The 5657-nt window shown below is 35.4% G+C and overlaps 1 non-coding gene across 1 annotated transcript; it reads left to right on the top strand.

The window, feature by feature from the left end:
* The first annotated feature begins 1006 nt into the window (after window positions 1-1006).
* Window positions 1007-1113, top strand: LOC145508049 (U6 spliceosomal RNA). Its single transcript, XR_014055318.1, has one exon. It is a non-coding gene; the product is annotated as a U6 spliceosomal RNA (small nuclear RNA).
* Window positions 1114-5657: the final 4544 nt, after the last annotated feature.

Raw genomic sequence — 5657 nt, forward strand, 5'->3', positions numbered from 1 at the left:
TATTTTTCCTATGCTTCCTATTTTATCCAAACATACACGTTCAACTGATCTTCAACAAGAGTGTCAGGTACATACAATGTGAAAATGGTAGTCTCTTCAATAAATGGTGCTGGGAAAACTGGATTACCACATGCAGAAGAATGAAATTGGATTTTTGTCTCATGTCATATATATAAACCAACATAAAACAGATGAACAATTTAAGCATAAGATTTGAAATTATAACACTAGAATGAAACATTGGGTAGATATAGTCATTTTTTCCATGCAAACTATTTTTCCTCATTTTTGTTATAGTCTACTTAGTGCTAAACATGCTTCCATTTTTATTTTACTTTTTAGGGAAAGGCATTTTACCTCTCCTTACAAAATGTTTATAAAGAATCAAATGTTTGACCATAAAATTGAGGACAAAATTTTGAAAGAGTGGAAATCCATTTTAAAGAGTTAGCAAACAGAGGTTGTGCTGAAATATTTTGACAATAATTAATACTGCAAGCATGATTGGGGCTCCATTTTTAGTTGCATAGCTTTTTGTTTTAAAGTGTTTAGTGACTATGTATTATGAGCATATATCATGCATTGTGGGATGAATTGTAAGTAACATTAAAAAAGCCTTGGTCCAAATTCTCCACTCAAAGGACTTGAAAAATAAAGACATGGACATTAGTAACCATATTACACAATAAAAATGAACAGCATAATTTGACAAAAATAAATGGGAAAAACTTGAAATATAGGCTAAATTAATGAGTTCATATGGACAAAAAAAGACTCACCTTCTAGAGAGATGTAAATAAACACAAAAATAAACAAGTGAGACCTAATTAAATTTAAAGTTTTTGCACAGCAAAGGAAATTATAAATAAGGTGAAAAGCAGCCCTCAAAATGGGAGAAAGTTATAGCAAATGAAACAACTGACAATAATTAATTTCCAAACTATACAAACAGCACATGCAACTCAATATCAGTAAAACAAGCAACCCAATCAAAAAGTGGAAAAGAGTGCTGACTTCATCAACACATGTACTAAAATTGAAACGATACAGAGAAGATTAGCATAGCCCCAGCGCAAGGATGACAAGCAAATTTGCAAAGTGTTCCATAATTAAAAAAAAAAAAGTGGCAAAGTGACGTAAACAGATACTTACCCAAAGAATACACACAGATAGCTAATAAACACATGAAAAGATGCTCAATATCTCTCATTATTAGCGAAATGCAAATCAAAACTACAATAAGGTATCCCTTCACGCTAGTCAGAATGGCAATCATCAAAAATGTCTACAAACAATAAAGGCTGGAGATAGTGTAGAGAAAAGGGAACCCTCTTGCAGTGTTGGTGGGAATGTAAATTGACATAGCCACTATGGAAGACAGTATGGAGATTCCTTAAAAAACTAGGAATAAAACCACCATATGACCCAGCAATCCCATTACTAGGCATATACCCTGTGGAAACCAAAATTGAAAAATACACATGTACTACAAAATTCATTGCAGCACTATTTACCATAGCTAGGACATGGGAGCAACCTAGATGACCATCAACAGATGAATGGATAAAGAAATGCTTGTGCATATATGCAATGGAATATTACTTGGTCATGAAAAAGAATGTATTTGAGTCAGTTCTAATGAGGTGGATGGACCCAGAGTCTATTATACAGAGTGAAGTAAGTCAGAAAGAGAAAAATAATATCATATTCTAATGCTACTACTGCATATATATACGGAATTTAGAAAGACGGTACTGATAAAAATATTTGCAGGGTAGCAATGGATACACAGACTTAAGAACACAGTGTGGAGAAGGGAGGAAGGAGAGGGTGGGATCTATGAAGAGAGTAACATGGAAACATACATATTTAAAACAGATAGCCCATGGGAATTTGCTGTTTGACTCAGTGAACTCAAACCAGGGCTCGGTAACAACCTAGAGGGGTGGGATGGGGAGGGAGGTACAATAGGGAGGGGACATATGTATACCTATGGCTGATTTATGTTGATGTTTGTCAGAAACCAACACAATACTGTAAAGAAATTATCCTTCAATTAAATATAAATAAAATTAAAAAAAAGAAAAAAGCAAGGACACATCAGTCATGTGTGCTTTGGAATTCAGGTGTAATTTAAACAAGTGTTGGACAAAGGAGAAAATGAACTGCTTTGAGTTAGAAAGGTTGGAAATGAAATAAACAAAAAATGTTAGATTTATGCGAGGATAAATAACAGTAAAATCTAATACATCAGGGAAGAATGCTGACTATGAAGACAGAGCCATACATGACCTTGAGCAAATGCACAATAGTTATAGAAAACAAGGAACAATTAAATTAAACATGTGTCAATTAAGTGAATGTTTTGTCCCAAACATTTCACTAGGTTCAGAGTTTAGATTGATGAATGAAAAAATCCATACTCTCCAAGGGGTAGAAATCTAAACCATGAGCTAAAGAAGTAAATTGCCAATTACCAAACAGCAGGAGAGGTGTTTACACAAATTCAGTAGTAGCTTAGGAGCCATAGAAGAAAGTGCATACCTCCATAAGTAGGCTTAAGCATATATGATTGTATATTTCCATTTATGTTATTTCATTTTACTATAGTTAGTATTCAATAACAATTTTTCTAAGGCTTTTGGTATTTGGAGCTTACATTACTTAGGATAACAGAATATGTCAGAATATTTGGCATTACAGTAAGTGTTCAGTGTATACCAAGTATATAAATGATTTTAAAGAAGAAGCAAGAGGGAGAACAAAAAGAGAAGGAAAAATAAGAGAATATGTAGTACACTCAACAGAGTATAAAATGTAGCTAAAATAAATAAGACTGTGATATTTATCCCTTCCTGCTATTCTGTAATAACTCATAATATTTATTGATAAATTAAATCATTTATCGATCCATAACATGCATATTATGCATGTGTACATGTGAGTATGTCTGTATATGTGTATGCACGTACCCACACTGACACTCATGCATATATAATACTCCATTCATCCATTAGTCTGTTATCAATTTACCAATATAGTCAAACATTTATTCATAGAACTTACATTATATTAGGAGTTTCATATATTTTAAAGAAAGTTGAGGGCCAAAGAACTGATGCTTTCAAACTGTGGTGTTTGAGAAGAATCTTGAGAGCCCCTTGGACTGAAAAGCAATCAAACCAGTCAATCCTAAAGGATATAAACCCTGAATATTCATTGGAAGGACTGATACTGAAGCTCCAATATTTTGACCACCTGATGTGAAGAGCCGACTCATTGGAAAAGATCCTGATGCTGAGAAATATTGAAGGCAGGAGGAGAAGGGGACAACAGAGAATGTGATGGGTGGATGGCATCACTGACTCAATGGGCATGAGTTTGAGCAAACTCTGGGAGATGGTGAAAAACAGGGAGCCTGGCTGCAGTCCATGGGGTTACAAAGACTTGGATACAACCTAGCAACTGAACAGCAACAAGGAGCTTTCTTTATTTTGTCTGTTTTAACTTTATTAAGATACGAATGTATTGACCTTAACAAAAGAGCTAGTTATTTTACCAACAAATAAATGGTATTTGTTCTGGAATAGCAGAGAATTGCAATTTGGGACAGGCAAACTATGGTGAACTATGGGGACAATCTTGAGAACAGAGGGGCTTCCTTTGCAGCTGTCCCCAACCTTATTGGCACCAGGGACTGGATGCGTGGAAGACAACTTTTCCATGAACTGGAGTTGAGGATGGTTTCAGGATGATTTAAGAACATTACATTTATTGTGCTCTTTATTTCTGTTATTTTTACATTAGCTCCACCTCACATCATCAGTCATTAGATACTGGAGGTTGGGGACCCCTGCATTATAGGACAAAGGAAAAAATTGAGGAGGGCTGTGGTTGTTCATTGGCCACAAATGCTTGGAATCTTGTTGTTGCAGTGCATACATGCTCACTCAGTGGCGTCCAACTTTTTTGCGACCCCATGGACTGTAACCCGCCAGTCTCCTCTGTCCATGGAATTTTCCAGGCTGGAATGCTGGAGTGGATAGCCGTTTCCTACTTCAGGGGTTATTCGCAACCCAGGAATTGAACCTGAATCTCCTGTGTCTCCTGCAATGGCAGGTGGATTCTTTACCAATGTGCCACATGGGAAGTCCTATTATTACAGGGGCAGAAGGAAATCTTTCTTTCTACTGGGGTCTATAAGCTGTGGTGAGTGAGGCGTGCATAGGGGCTCTTGTTTCTTTTATTCATTTTCAAAATGACTGATAAAAATTATACATTCAGGTTGTGTAATTTTACTAAGGTATACATTGTGATGATTATATATATATATATATGTATATGTATACACACACACACACACACACACCATGAAATGATTATCACTTCTTGGGCTTCCCTTGTGGCTCAGCTGGTAAAGAATCTGCCTGCAATGTGGGAGACCTGGGTTTGATCCCTGGGTTGGGAAGATCCCCTGGGGAAGGAAAAGGCTACCCACTCTGTATTCTGGCCTAGAGAATTCCTTGGACTGTATAGTCCATGGGGTCGCAAAGAGTTGGACACGACAGAGCAACTTTCACTTTTCATTTCAAGCTAATAACTATATCAATCACCTTACTCAGTTAACATTTTTTTGTTTAAAGTGAGAATACTTAAGATCTATGGTTAATAAATTTCCAGTATACAATACAATATTATTGACTATACTTCTCATTCTGTATGTTAGATCCCCAGAACTTATTCATAGTGTAACTGAAAGTTTGTTGCCTTTTACAAATATCTCCCTATTTTCCTCAACTCCTGGCCCCTGGTAACTTTCTGTTCATGTGAATTTTGACTATCAGATTCCATATATAAGTGAGATTACATGGTATGTGTGTTTGTCTGGCTTATTTAATTTGTCATAATGTCCTCCAGCCTTGCCAATATTATCAAAAATGGCAGAATTTCAGATTTTTATGGATGAACAATAATCCATTGCATATATACCACAATTTCTTTATTATCTGTTAATGGACACTTACTTCAATTTTTTTATGTCTTGACACTTGTGAATAATGATACAAGGAAGGTGGAGCACAGATATCAGTATAAGATACTGATTTTATTTCCTTCTGATATATACCAAAATGTGGGATTGCTCGATCATATGGTTCTTCTATTTTAATTTTTGAGGAACCTCCATTTTCCATAATGGCTATGCCAATTTACAGTGGCATTGATAGTGTATCAGGGTTCCCTTTTCTTTCCATCCTCACCAACACTTGTTATCTCTTGTCTTTCTGATAACCATTCCAACAGGTGTGAGGTGATATATCAGTGTGGTTTTGATTTGTATTTGCCAGGTTATCTGTGATGTTTTTGTCTACCTGTTGGCATTTTAAATGTCTTCTGAGGAAACTTGCCTATTCAGGTCCTTTGCCCATTTTAAAAATCGACTTATTCTTTCTTTTTGCTATTGAGTTGTATGCAATATTTATGTATTTTGGATATTAGCCCCTTATCAGATATAAGATTTGTAAATATTTTCTCCTATTCTGGAAGCTGTTTTATTTTGCTGATTGTTTTCTTTGCTATATTTTGGAATGAGGGTAACACTGGCCTTATAAAATGAGTGAAAAAAATCTCACCTCATTATTTTTTTGGAAAAATTTAAG

This window comes from Giraffa tippelskirchi, chromosome 5, assembly GCF_054371585.1.
Source record: "Giraffa tippelskirchi isolate mGirTip1 chromosome 5, T2T-mGirTip1v1.2.pri, whole genome shotgun sequence".
In the NCBI taxonomy this organism is placed as follows: Eukaryota; Metazoa; Chordata; class Mammalia; order Artiodactyla; family Giraffidae; genus Giraffa; species Giraffa tippelskirchi.